Raw genomic sequence first — 14,933 nt, forward strand, 5'->3', positions numbered from 1 at the left:
ACTAAAAATAGAATTACCATATGATCCAGCAATCCCACTACTGGGCATAGACCCAGGGAAAACCACAATTCAGAAAGACACATGCACCCCAATGTTCACTGCAGCACTATTTACAACAGCCAGGTCATGGAAGCAACCTAAATGCCCATCAACAGACGAATGGATAAAAGAAGTTGTGGTACACATATACAATGGAATATTACTCAGCCATAAAAAGGAACGAAATTGAGTCATTTGTTGAGACATGGATGGATGTAGAGACTGTCCTACAGAGTGAGGTAAGCCAGAAAGAGAAAAACAAATATCATATATTAACGCATGTATGTGGAACCTAGAAAAATGGTACAGATGAACCGGTTTGCAGGGCAGAAGTTGAGACACAGATATAGAGAACAAACGTATGGACACCAAGGGGGGAAAACCGTGGTGGGGTGGGGATGGTGGTGTGCTGAATTGGGCGATTGGGATTGACATGTGTACACAGATGTGTATAAAATTGATGACTGATAAGAACCTGCAGTACAAACAAACAAACAAATGAATAAAAAACAACTAATACTAAACTTTCTTTGGGTTATTTGTATGGAAGTATGTTAATATAAATGTTTCAGACATTACATGAAATTTCTAAAAATCTTATATGTTCTGGTGTAATGTTATAAGTCATAATTCTAGTTATTACTTTAAAAAGTATTATCTCAGAAATAACTAAACTTCCTTGTCAATTGCATTATTATGAACTTTCATCAAGTCTTTAACCGTGGTCATTTTTAAGTCTTTTGTCATTTACAGATAGTTCTGGGTGTACTCTGATGCTTTTGCAAATATGTTCCTATAAAAGGGTTTCATCTTCAAGGAATTCATGGAAAAGACTCTGACAAGTGCAGGTCTCTGGTAACTGACTGTACTGCTGAACTGAATGAATAAGCATTTTCAGAACTCTAATGGAAAACTGATGAATTCATTAAAGTGCTAACAAAAGACCAAGATGAAAAAAAAATTAATTACATGGGACTGAGTGAACTGATGAGGATGATTATAATTTTTGTGACTTTCTGTTTGAATAAAAAAAAAAAAATCCCACAAGGACTCAGAGGCAAAAAATATACCAATCAATTTTGACTGCAAAGTAAAGGAGCTGTTACAGTGGAGGATAACTGGACTGAAAGTCAATATTATGACACAGTATGAGTGTGTTTCATGTTTGGTAATTGCAATCATTGTTGCTTTTGTTGTGGTCATCCATTTACAATGCTTGGTGTCAGTTTATTTATCTCTTGTAAAAATAAAATACAGTGTGTGTGTGTGTGTGTGTGTGTGTGTGTGTGTGAAAAAATAAATAAATAAATAAATAAAAGGCTAATATAAAAGAAAAAACTGAAGCTAAGAGGGGATGACTATCATTGACTCAAGAGTAGACAGCTAACAGGTGAGCATAGTTCTTGTATGCAAATGATCAGAATCATCACCATTCCTAATAGTTGCTTAAGTTCTAGGCTTTTTCCTCCTGGTATTTGTAAGGCATAACATTCAGACTATTCTGATTCATCAGAATGAAAGAAAGTATTCAGTCCTATAACCCTTTTCCTTTATACATACAACAAGTATGTGTTCATTCCTCCCTGGTTGCTAAGCACAGAGTGTTTAAGCATAATTGGCCTGGAAATGGCTGCTAGATAATGTCCAGTTATTGATTCATGAGAAATGGCCACAGAGATGAACTAGTGTACCAAAGGGCTAGCACAGAGCAAGACACATGGGAGGTTAGAGCTCAAGGCATGCTTGTTGAATCCGAATGCTTGATTTCAAGATCCTTCAGTGGGGGTAATTTAAAAAAAGGTAAAAATATTTAGAACAAAGAAACATCAAGCACATGCATTGACTACAGGGCGCATTTTAGAGAAGGGGGTAAAAACCCAATATATAACTGAGCATCCTAGGAGGAGGGAGCTGCTAAGGTCCAGCCATGAGGTACAGATATCAGTCTTTTGGGAGCTAACAGATGTTCGTTTTATGAGCAAAAGCAAGAGGTGTTCAGCCCTTTTAGGTACCTATAAAAATTTGGATAATTTTGAGCTATTCTAATAGCTGCCTGACAATTTTATTAACGTTGTCAGCGGCTGGGTGGCCCTGTCCATGCCTGAAAGAGCGAGACTTCGCTTGAGACTATTCCCATCAGCTGAGTTCTATTTGGAATACCTTCCTGGTTTTAAATTAGCTAGACAACGAAGAGGCTGTCTGCCCATATGGTCCCTCAGAAACTTTGCGGCAGGCTGCCTCTGCTGGCATGCAATTCCCCTTCTCAGAGGCACAGAGAATAACATGAGCTGCGAAATCAGGCAGTGCTCTCTGAGCCTCAGTTTCTCAATACAACGCATGAAAAACACCCAGACGTTGGAGATTTTTACCAGTAATAAATGGGATAATATAAAGTGGAGAAAAGTGAACCCGGTGACTGGCACTTGGTTTTCAATAAATGTTAGCTTGTGTTTCTTTCTCATGAGCCCAAAGCCATTTGAAAGAATTATTACCTATTATTATTACTAAAAAGTTTATGCAATACTGTGTCAAGAGCCATGCTAGATGCCTGTGTATATTTTATGATATACATTCACAACAGTTCCATGAGGGACCAAGTACTGTCATCCCCATTTACAGGAAAACAGAAGCCCAAAACTACTTAGTAACTTTCTTAAGACCAAACGTTAATAAGTGCCAGGGTCAGAAATTCCCACCCAAGGATATGCCTTGGTGTTTCTTAATTATTCATTGTGCTGAGCATTTGGTGAGCCCATTCAATCTGGAAATGCATGCTTTAAAAAAGAAAAAATATAAAATAACCAACAAGGACCTACTGTATAGCACAGGGAACTATACTCAATATGCTGCAATAGCCTATAATGGAGAATGTAAGACAATGTAAAAAAAAAAAAAAGAATGAATATATATATAAATACACACACACACACACACACACACACATATATATAAAACTGAATCACTTGCTGTACACCTGAAACTAACACAACATTGTAAATCAACTATATTTCAATAAAAATTAAAAAAAAAAGAAAAAATCTTTCCTCACCTTCATCTATTAATTAGATGTAGAAAACCCCCAACTGATGCTCTAATTATCTTCTATCTCCTCTTTTCTAGATCTCTGTCTCTTTGTGTTACTTTAAGGAGAACTGCTCAACCTGGTCTTCTAACTTTTGACAATTTTGTAAAACGTCAACTCTCATATCTTTCATTTCCTAGAGTGCCTGTGTTCTGAACAATCCTTTTTTTTTTTAAACATGGGCTCTGTTCATGTTTTATGACTGAAATAGCTGCTTTCTCCTCTCTGAGGACACCAATTTCAGCTTTTTTTGAAGTTTCCTGCTCCCCTCTGCCTTATCTGTTTCTCACCCATTCCTTTTTTTAATTTGTCAAAACTGACCTCTGACTTTTCCATTTGCTTTTCCTCCAGTATCTGCTGACTCTTTACAGTACAGATGAGTGAGGCACTGAAGATGGCTTGGCAGCCTTGAGTCTGTGGGTGAGCTTGTTTTCTACCTTTTTTTAACCCCCAGCTTTATCGCAATATAATTGACACATACCACTGTGTAGGTTTAAGGTGTACAACGTATTGGTTGAACACATTTATAAACTGCAAAATGATCAGCACCATAGTGTTAGGTAGCCCCTCCGTCCCATCACAGTCACCGTTTCTCTTTCGTGGTAAGAACATTTACAATCTACTCTCTCAGCATCAGTCAAGTATATGAGATGCAGTATCATTAGCTGTAATTACCATGCTGCACATTGGATCCCCAAACTTGTTAATCTTGCAACTGGAAGTTTATACCCTTTGACATCTCATGGGGGCGGGCTTCTTGGTGGTTGGGCTTCATTAAAGGGTGATGAAGCAAGTCATGGGATTTTACTGGGTCCATCCATCAGGGTCCAGTTAAGAAACAGGAGTTCCACACAGAGAGATGTTACTAAAGACCTGCTAGCCAGGTATGAGAGACTATAAAAGCAAGAAGGGAATACCAAGATACACTATAAATAGCACCTAAGAGTGACAACTGCCATTCCTAGGTCTGGGCCAGTAGCAGGAAGGAGTTAGGATTACCAGGCTTTTGGAGCTTGGAAAGGGGGCCCACAGCACAAAGATCCAGCCTCGGAAAAGGGGGCATCACGATGCAGGGCTGCTGATCGGAATGAACGATACAACCAGATGAGGAAGCCTGGCTGGGATGGTTCTGCCAAAAACAGAAAGCAGACAAGCAGAAGCAGGACCCTTCATCTCCTCCAGCCTCAGTTTCCCTCTTGTCCCCGATGTGTAGACCTTCCCAGGAGCCTCTGGCAACACTGAAATGTTAGCAGAGTCCCAGCCTAGTATCACAGAGCGCAGTCCAGAAGGGTGGGTTTGAAACTGAGAGTAATAACTTAAAATTACCTTAAATGAGCTCAGTGGGGTGTGGGTATCCCAAACATCAGTACTGGACTCTTCGGCTGGGTCATTTCCCCAGAGACATCATACAATCTCTTGTCTGGAGGATACAAAACCAGCCTCAGACCTAAGTTCTAAGTAGAGGAGGGGGCTGAGGGGTCTTCCCTTTCTGGATGCAGACTTTCAGGTCGTCTCCCTATTTTCACTCCAGCGCCTTGCCCAGCCCCATCTTGCATGGTGGGCTGTGTCCTGAGCCATGTGGGTACAGTGTGTCCCAAGAGAAAAGCTCTAGCACTGTGGGGCGGGACGGGGGGCGGGGGTGGGGGGAGGAATGGTTGTCTGGCTGCACGGGCTGAAGAAAGGGTTGGGGTTCCACCTGTTTCTCTACTCAGACGCATTCCATGCCGCCTTTAGGGTACCTGGAGCCTCTCATGGCTGAGCCTTGTCTGAGGTCAGCAGAGCCAAGCACCTGTTTGCTGTCCTGTTGCCCAATCAGATCGCTGCTCTGAGATGCCAGTCCCCACCCCTCCACCTGCATTCTGGCTCCCAGACTTAGTGACGCCCCCTGTCTGCTCTTCTCTTTTCCTATTATCTTTGTCTTTGTAAGCTATGTCTTTTCTTTACTCCTTTCCTTCCAATTTAGTGGACTTTGGGAAGGCATAACAATAAACTCATATAATAAGCTCATGTTTTATAATTCACATTTTTAAAAAAGTACGTGTGGGTCACTTAAAACACATGTGCAAGCCAAACGTGTCCTCTGGGCCATCGCCTGTAACATCTGCCAGGCACTGCAATACTGCACCCTGAACAAGGGAAAGCCAAAATAATTTGGGTCATTTTGCTTGGAAAGGGAAGGCAGAAGAACAAATTAATGGTAGAGGAGAGACCATTTGAGGACAGTTTGCAGCTGTTCTCTTGCTCGGAGAACATAATGAAAGGGCCTGAGCATTAAAGGGCAACAATGAGGGATTTTAACCAGATATGAAGAAAAGCCATCTCTCACCTGGATCACTGTGCTGGCCACATTGGTCTCCCTACCTGGGACCTCTCCGTCTCTAAACGGCTTCTGTGCTGTGCATTTCCCTGCCCTGATTTAGAACCTCTAAATACAACAGAGCACGTGTTCAATCATTTACCAGTTAATTATGGAAAGCGAAACAGGCTGGGGCCTGCGCTAGGCACTGGAAGACAGTGACGGCTGGACAGATGTGGTCCCTTCCTCTCGTGCTTCGCCAGAAACAAAGACACATCAACAAGCACTTTCAATGAGATATGAAGCCCATCTCTGATTGCTTCTCTTACCTCATCTTTATCTGCCTCCTGGGCTTACTACATGCCAAGTCCTTGGCTAAGCCTCATGTTAAAGTTTACATATGCAAGCCTCACCGGAACCCTACGAGGTGGCTAGTTCACTATGATTATTCCCATTTATCCCCATGCTTAAAGCAGGGAGGTCATTTTCAAAAGCTATTTAGGTATTGCGTTAATTTCCTAATTGCTGAGTTACCACAAACTCGGTGGTTTATTTATTTTATTGTTTTTGAATTTTATTTTATTTATTTTTTTATACAGCAGGTTCTTATTAGTTATTTATTTTATACATATTAGTGTATATATGTCAATCCCAATCTCAGTGGTTTAAAATCACATTTATTACCTCATGGTTCTAGAGGTCAATACTAAATCTTATTAGGCTAAAGTCAAGGTGTCGGCAGGGCTGTGTCCTTCTGGAGGCTCCGAGGGAGACTCCGACTCCTCGCCCGTCTCAGTTTCTGGGTGCTGCCTGCACCCCTTGGCTCGTGGTCCCTTATTCCGTCCTTAGCGTGCATTGCTCCAGCCACTGCTTCTGTCATCACGTGGCTTCTCTCTGCCTTCAAATCTCTCTCTCTCCCCCTCCTCTGACGATACTCTGAACTGCTTTTACTTATAAAACCTGGGACACCAAATGTGTAGGCGTTTTCCTCACACCAGCCAATTCTCTTTTCTTTTTAAATTAATTTTTATTGGAGTATAGTTGCTTTACAATGTTGTGTTAGTTTCTGCTGTACAGCAAAGTGAATCAACTATATGTATACATATGTCCCCTCTTTTTTGGATTTCCTTCCCATATAGGTCAACACAGAGCATTGAGTTCCCTGTGCTATGCAGTAGGTTCTCATTAGTTATCTATTTTATACATAGTATCAATAGTGTATATATGGCAATCCCAATCTCCCAATTCATCCCACTCCCCCTTTCCCCCTTAGTATCCGTGTGTTCGTTCTCTACATCTGTGCCTCTATTTCTGCTTTGCAAATAAGATCATCTATACCACAGCCAATTCTCTGTGTGGACACTACCTGCATGTCCTACAACCCAATTCAATTCTGACACTTACTACCCGGACTCGGCACAGACCCCACAGGTTGAAGGGCTCAGTCCTACGAGATGCCCTCACTTTAGGTGCCAGTCACCAGAATCGGGTCCCCAAGGTACCCACAACCCTTGCCTTTCAGGTTCAATAATTTGCTACACTCACAGAACTCAGGAAAGCACTTAACTATTACCAGTTTATTATAAAAGATTCAACTTGGGAACACCCAAATGGAAGAGATGCATAGGGCAGGTATATGGGAAGGGGCACAGAGCATCAGGGCTCTCTCTGGGTGGACCACTCCCCACCCCCGGGCCAGCACCTCCTTGTATTCACCAACCTGGAAGCTCACTGAATCCCGTCATTTAGGGGTTTTTAATGGAGGTTTCAGTACATAGAAGGATTGATCAAATCACTGTGATTTGGTGATTAACTCAGTCTCTAGCCCCTCTCCTCTCCCTGGAGGTCGGGGGTGTGCAGCTAAAGGCTCCAAACGTCTAATCATGCCTTGGTCTTTCTGGTGACCAGCCCCATCCTAAAGCTATCTAGGAGTCAAGAGTGGCATCATTCGAATAAAAGATGCTCCTATTACACAGGAAATTCCAAAGAGTCTAGGAACTCTGTGTGAGGAATCGGGGACAAAGACCAAGTATATATATTTTTATTATATCACAGACACTCATTACATTTAGTGCTCACACATACAGTCCTAGATAATCTTCCCATCTTAAGATTCCTAACTAAATCACATCTACAAGGTATCTTTTGCCATAAAGGTTAACTTTCATAGGTTCCAGGGATTAGGATGAAGATATCTTTGGGGGCCATTATTCTTTCTACCACAGGTAGAAAGAGGAAGGCCTGGGATTCAGACCAGAGTCTTGTGCCCGAAAGCCAAGCATCCAACCACCCTGTACACCCACTTCCCCATGAACCTTGAGCTTTAGCCCACCCATGATCACTGTGTCCCACATCTACCCTGCAGGGCCATTCCTCCATGCCTTTTCCAAGGTGTTTCTTTTGTCTGAAGTTCCCTTCTACTTGGCGCCTCACAAACTCCTACTTGACCTTCAAAGCCCAGCTCAAGTGCTTCTCCTCTGTATCCTTTCCCTGCCACTCCTGAGCAGAACTGGTTCTCTGTTTTCAATGCCCCCGCAGCACTTTGGTAACCTCTCTGTACAAGCAACAACCACATAACTCTGCAGTTATTTCTGCTTCTTCCTTCCCTTTTGCCATTTATATAGGAATTTCCTTTCTTTGTGGATTGTTTAGTATCTTCCATGCCCAATACCGCCTGGCACATAGTAGGTCATTCAATACATGTTCCTGAACTAAACTGAAACTAGTTTAAAAAAAAAATAAATGAACTGTATGATAAAAGGCAGACTGTGCAGTCTTCCCCAAAGGCTAAGTAAAAACAGAGAATCGAGACACATTTTTTTCATTTTTCCCCATCAATTTACTGAGCCTGATGCTGAGCATTATACCAGCTGCTAGGAATACAGAGATGAATAAAACATGACACCTGCCTGGGAGGAAAGGAAAACGAGATGTACGGAGTCCCCTACTATGTGCCCACCACTGTGTGACACCCCCAAACGCATTAGCTCATTTAAGTGGAGGTCTGCCAGGTGAGAGGGAAGCAGCCTCAATGAGATCCCCGTGGCCCCTTCCAGCACATGGATTCTAGAAATTGAGTTTATGATTTCTTCTCTGATTATGGGTTGCTTTGCTGAATTTCAGGATGCTTCACATGGATTTAAAAGGTACCTTAAAAGACCTTCCAGTCCAGTGCTTTTGAAACTAGAGTTTGCCACACATTAGGGGGTTGTGAAAATAATTGAGTGGGTCTGACAAGCATTTTATAAATTAAAATACACAAAATAAATTAGAAAATATAAAAATTCATTGAACATATAGTAAGGTTAAGTACTGTTTTATGAAAATATTGTTTTAGTTGCACATCTACTAATGTGTCTGTATATATGTATAGATGTGTGCGTACACACATACGCATATATATTTTTTGGATTGTGATGTAAAATGTATTTCTTACTGTGGGATACAGTCAGAAATGTATGGAAAGTACTGATGAGCCTACCTCTCTACCTGGCAAGCAAGGCCTGGCAAGCGACTCTCGCCAGCTCTTTTAATAAAAGACCTGTAGGTAAGCTCCCCAAGCCCATGGGCATCTGTACTTCACACTCACTCCACTGCCATCCCTGAGAATTGGGATGCTCTTTTATTAAAGGAGCCAGTGGGGTTCCCATGAGAGCCCAAAGGGGCAAATGACCTGATCAAGTACACCTTGTTCCATTACCTCGGCTGGCCTGAAAAATATATGTGGAAAGTTCCTTTAAATAGACTACATACAGGGGCTTCCCTGGTGGCGCAGTGGTTGAGAATCTGCCTGCCAATGCAGGGGACACGGGTTCAAGCCCTGGTCTGGGAAGATCCCACATGCCGCAGAGCAACTGGGCCCGTGAGCCACAATTACTGAGCCTGTGCGTCTGGAGCCTGTGCTCCGCAACAAGAGAGGCCACGATAGTGAGAGGCCCGCGTACCGTGATGAAGAGTGGCCCCCGCTTGCCACAACTAGAGAAAGCCCTCGCACAGAAACGAAGACCCAACACAGCCATAAATAAATTAATTAATTAAAAATAAAAAAATAAAAAAAAAGAAGAACATTTAAATAACCAAAAAATCTTAAAAAAAAAATAGACTACATACAATGGGATTTCCTTCTAATTGTCATAATCAAGACCTGATTATCTAGAAATGGTCTAATTAAATCCCCTGAACTCTTGTGATGTGTAGCTTCCAGGAAAAAATGCAGCCTTTGAAGTTCTGTTGACCTGGGACAAAATCCCCATCTCTGCCACTTGGTGGCCATGTGACTTGGGACCCTCAGCTGCACTGTGGGCCATGGGCTTGGGGTGAGGGAGTCGTCCCTTCAATACTGAGAAGGCCTGCACAGAATACAAACTCAGTAAACATTCACACCTCCCGCCTTCAGCTCCCCTTCTCTTTCTATGAATACTTGCAGAGAAGTTACAAAATAACCACATGCCAACTTCACTAATGAGTCAAAGAGAACCACCACTGAGAAAATGGCATTTCTCCTCCTTCAGTAAAAGCAACAGAGCCACATGAACCTCCGTTCTGTGGCTGGGGCACCGTGTGTCCAGGCCTGGCACTGCGTGCCGGCTGAAAGTCTGGAGTTGACCCAGGGTCAGCCCAGCACGGCTGTGTGTGCTTGATCCCACCACCAGCCTGGCCCTGACCTTTTCTGGTATTTATGATGTCGGACTGGATTTTGATCACCGTTTGAGCTCTTGACACAAAGTAAACAGGTTGGCATACTTCCCTGGGAGGCACAAGCGTCAGGATTTTAATCCTGTCTCCAAGCACTTCTCCTAAATGCTACCCTGCCCTGCCACCCCTGTGACAAAACAGCCAAGACACAATGTCTCTTTTGTTGCAGTAGCCAGCAGAGCCTGGGTCAGTAACTTTTGGGCAGTGAGTATGGACCCATCTGCACTTGGGTGCATACCTAAGGAGCTTGGAAAGTATGGATGTCCAGTGCCCAGACCAGAGATTCTGACTTGGTTGGTACAGGGTAGACCTGGGCATCATTCTTCTTAAGGAGCCTCCCTCCCCCAACCATGATTCTAACCTGCTGCCAGTGTGGAATACAGCTGCCTTTGGGAGGAGTGAAGGGAACACAGAGGTAGAGGACCTGGTCCAATCCTCAGGCCAGTCTCTGTGAACTGGTGGAGAAGGTTTCCAGTTTCATACGAGGAACGTACAGCAGGGAGAGGTTAACTGGCTCATCTAAGATCACATAGACAGTTGGGACCTGGCCGCAGGGCTATCTGACTATTTTTATAGCCATGACATCACACTGTTGAGCTCAGAGCATCTACAGACGTCTGTATGTGAGCAGCCTCGGGCCATAGCCTTATAATGTTCAAAAGAGAGGGCTAGCATTTTGCTCTTTTTTATTGTAGAATACCAAAAACAGTTGAAAACAGCCCAAGAATCCAAGGCTTGAATTTATAAATAACAACACAGCCACACCATTAAATACCAGGAAGCATAACAAATGACACGGTGCATAACATGGGGAAATGGTTGTAATATGTAGTTCAAGAAAAAATATTAGTATATAAACATTACTATAATACAATCCCAATTTATATATTAAAAAACAACAACTTTAAATGCACAGAAAAGTGCCTGAAAGGAAATACACGAAAACGTTAATGACATTCAGCTCTAGGTAGTAGGAGTTTTATTTTCTTCTCTGTGTGTCATGGATACGCACTGTTTTATTCATGACACACATATCAAGGGGATCCGTCTAGTGAACCTTAATGATGCCCGGGACAGAGCAGTCTACTCTTCAAAGCATCCAGTAAATTCTTGTTTCTGCCTCTGGAGATGAAGCCCTTTCACTATTACAATAATGCCCGGAGGCACCTTTATGCTGCCTTCTCCCTGTCCTGTCTGGAATTCTGTTCTTACGGTTCTACAAAGAATACATATCTTCTTCCCCGAAACTAATATATATATATACACACACACACACACACACACACACATATATATATATATACACATACACACACACATATATATACGTGTATATATATATACGCACACACATATATATGTGTATATATATATATACACACACACACACAAACATACACACAGAGAGAGAGAGAGCGCACACTGATGTCACAGGCCATCAATGCATCTCTAAAAACCTAAGAGAAACAAACATTTGGGGATGAGCACCTACTGTGTGCCGCTATGAAAAGCATCCAGAGGTATTCAAAAGCCCACCTCCCACTGTAATGGCTTCCTAGCCTGTCTCCAGAGACAGAGGCCGGAACTGAGCATGGGATTGGAAGCCAGATTTATGTTCTGAGATTCTCACTGGGCTGAGCCAGCGGGTCACCACTCACTCTTAGGAGATCTAAATTCTCGTGGAACTCTGTTTGGGGGCTAACTTCATCATTCCCCTGTACTCTGTGTCTCCATTCCAGCCTTACATAGTGTTTCTTGCCTGGATAGAACCTCAGTGGTGCAAGCCCCTGGGGTGACTCCAGGGCATCTGGGATTTGCTACTTCATAGGAGCATAAAGGGAAAAAGAGTACTGTAGAACCCAAAGAGTCACAGAGGCTGAAGACCTAATTTTGTTTATTCAGTACAGTAATGCCTCCCTGCCCCCCTTATCCACAGTTTTTGCAGTTTCAGTTACCCATGGTCAACTGTGGTCCAAAAACATTAAATGGAAAATTCCAGAAATAAACAATTCATAAGTTTTAAACTGTGCACTGTCCCTGCTTTGTCCCCCCCTGGCTGTGAAGCATCTTTCCATCCAGCGTATCCTGCCCACCAGTCACTTAATAGCTGCCTCGGTCATCAGATGGGCTGTCAAGGTATCGCGATGATTGTGTTCAAGTAACTCTCATTTTACTTAACAATGGCCCCAAAGCCAAGAGTAGTGACGTTGGCAATTAGGATACTCTTTTACTCTGCCTAATTTATAAATGAAAGTTTATCATAGGTAGGTATGTACAGGAAAAAACATAGTATATACAGAGTCTGGTATTATCCACAGTTTCAGGCATCCACTGGGGGTCCTGGAACTCATCCCTGCAGATAAGGGGGGATTACTGTAACTAGTTTTTTAGCATCACCTAGGCTCGGATTGGGATATACCTTGAAGGCAGAGCCAGCAGGATTTGCTGGCAGATAAATGCAGAGCGTGCGGGCAAGAAAGACATCAAAGGGACTCATACTTTATATGGTTCTGGCTCTGCTTCTGCCAGTGTGAATTTGTATCAGATTCACAGACCTGAAAGGAACACTGAGATCACCCAGTCAAACCTATTTTACAGACTCATTCACCTCCTCACCAGTCATTCAATAAATACTTATTGAACAGCTATCCTTGGATCAGAAAGGGAGAGTGACTTGCCTGAGGCTAGTAATGGTAGAACAGAGACCCGCATACAAGTTAAGTACTCCTGCAACTGTTATCACACAAATCAAAGACCTTCTGGGTCTTTCTTTACCTTTGCAACAAAAAGCCCTGCACTAGTTCACAATCTCTGAGATTCACTCCTTCCAGTAGTATTTTCTCCATGCGTGCATGCCAGCAAAGCCACTCTACAACCTCCCGTTTCCTACTGCTTCCATACAAGACTGAAAAGAAAATGTGTCTTTCAACATGTCACCTCTCCGCTTTGACAAACACTGATATATTTTGTAATGGATGTCCCGGGAAGGCTTGAATGATGACAAAAGTAATTAGGCCAAACAAGGAAGAAAGCCCAGGACAGCACCCGAGCTGGAGGCACTACTTACCACGAGCAAGTGGCCCATTTCTCAGGGCAGAGTTAATTTGTAAAAGGAAAGATCAAGGAGATATTCAGCCAGGTCAAACTTTCAATTTCGGTCACACTTGTGGGTAAACAGCCTCCAAAATCTACCTTTCCCATCTAGACAGAATAATCCTCTAAAATGCTAAAGAAAATTTGTTCACGTACCAAAAATTTACAAACGTCGATTATAGGCCCATCGTGGTCACCAAGGAGGTGGTGATGAGGATTTGTGGGAAAGGAACCAAAAAAGAAGACTTTATTTAGAATGGGTTCTATTAGCCAGCATTTTCCTTAAGGCTGCAAGTAACAGAAATTTAAACTGACTTAAGAAATAAAAAAAAGGGAAATGTTACTTCAGGCATGGCTGGAACTAGAGACTGCAACACAGTGTAATCTGGAATCTGTCTCTATTCTCAGGATCTCAGATTTGTTTTCACTCTCAGACAGAGTGGCTGTGCAGGAAAGAGGTTACACACCCGGCCTGAGTCTGTCATCCTTAGAAAGGCCTGCTTGCAAAGGTGGCCCTTGGCTGGCACGTGTGAACTTGGGTTCCAGGAAGGTTCCCACCATTCCCTGGTAAGAATGGCCCAATGTGTCTAAAACTGCTTGCGCAAACATTATGGTTTATGATGAATACCTGCTTTCCTTCTGGGATTCTAGAATTTTGTTATGTGCTAGAGGATGCCTATATGACCAGCCCCCACTAAAGATCTTGGGTGCTGAGTTTCGGATGAGCTTTCCTGGTGGACAGCATTTCACGCATGCTGCCACAACTCACTGCTGGAGGAATTAAGTGTGTCCTGTGTGACTCCACTGGGAGAAGATTCTGGAAGCCTGAGCCTTGTTACCTCCAGACTTCACCCCATGAACCTTTTTCCTTTATTGATTTTGTCCTATTGATTTTTCCTCTACTGATTATGTCCTTTGCTGTAGTAAGTCATAGCCATGAGTCTGACTCATGCTAAGTCCCATGAGTCCTCCTCATAGACCACTGAATCTAGGGGTGGTCTTGGGGACCTTTGACACAGCGGAAAAATGACCAACGGAAGTTCCAATCACCTTCTCATAGTTTAGCAACTGTAGTAGAAAAATCTCTCCCAGAAGTTCCAACAGAAGTCCTTTGCCTACGCTCATTAGTTGTTGATTGGCTTAGCTTCGGGTACACAACCACCCTGGACCAATCACCAGAGCCAGGGAGATGGCTGCAGTCCTGCTGCTGGACAGGACTGGGTCATGTCCTGCAGCCAGGGATGGAATCACCACCCCTTACGCACACTGAAAACCAATTAAGACAAGGAGAGACATGGTTTTCAAAAGAAAAAGGGACATTCTGCTGATGTCTGTGGAGGTGGGGGGGCATGGATGCTGGGCGGTTAGGACAGAACTTCCATTTGTGAAGCACAGACGTAGCGCATTGTAAGGAAGCGTTTGTTCTATCAACATCAACCACCGCCAGCACAAAATCACAGAGCTAAAAGAGCTGAACTTATTTTCTCACCCTAAATCTACGCTTTCTCTTGTATTTCCCACCTAATCTACTAAACTGGGAAAACAGGGACAAATCTTCTCTCTCTTGTACCGCATCTTATCGGGACACCCATTTTTAACTGATTATGTTGCTGCATCTTACCTCCACCTTAGCTCAGGCAGTGATCATTTGTTTCTTGGATTACTGACATGGGCGACTAACTGGACTCTGGCTCCGGTTTTGCACCATCCAGCCCATTCCCCCACTGC

General features: G+C 43.1%; 1 protein-coding gene across 5 annotated transcripts in view; it reads right to left on the bottom strand.

The window, feature by feature from the left end:
- The window catches only part of LARGE1 (LARGE xylosyl- and glucuronyltransferase 1), a 596,040-nt gene that overhangs the window by 208,689 nt on the left and 372,418 nt on the right, over window positions 1–14,933 (bottom strand). The gene's annotated exons all lie outside the window — the stretch shown is intronic.

This window comes from Balaenoptera borealis (assembly GCF_965194805.1).
Source record: "Balaenoptera borealis genome assembly, chromosome: 13".
Lineage (NCBI taxonomy): Eukaryota > Metazoa > Chordata > Mammalia > Artiodactyla > Balaenopteridae > Balaenoptera > Balaenoptera borealis.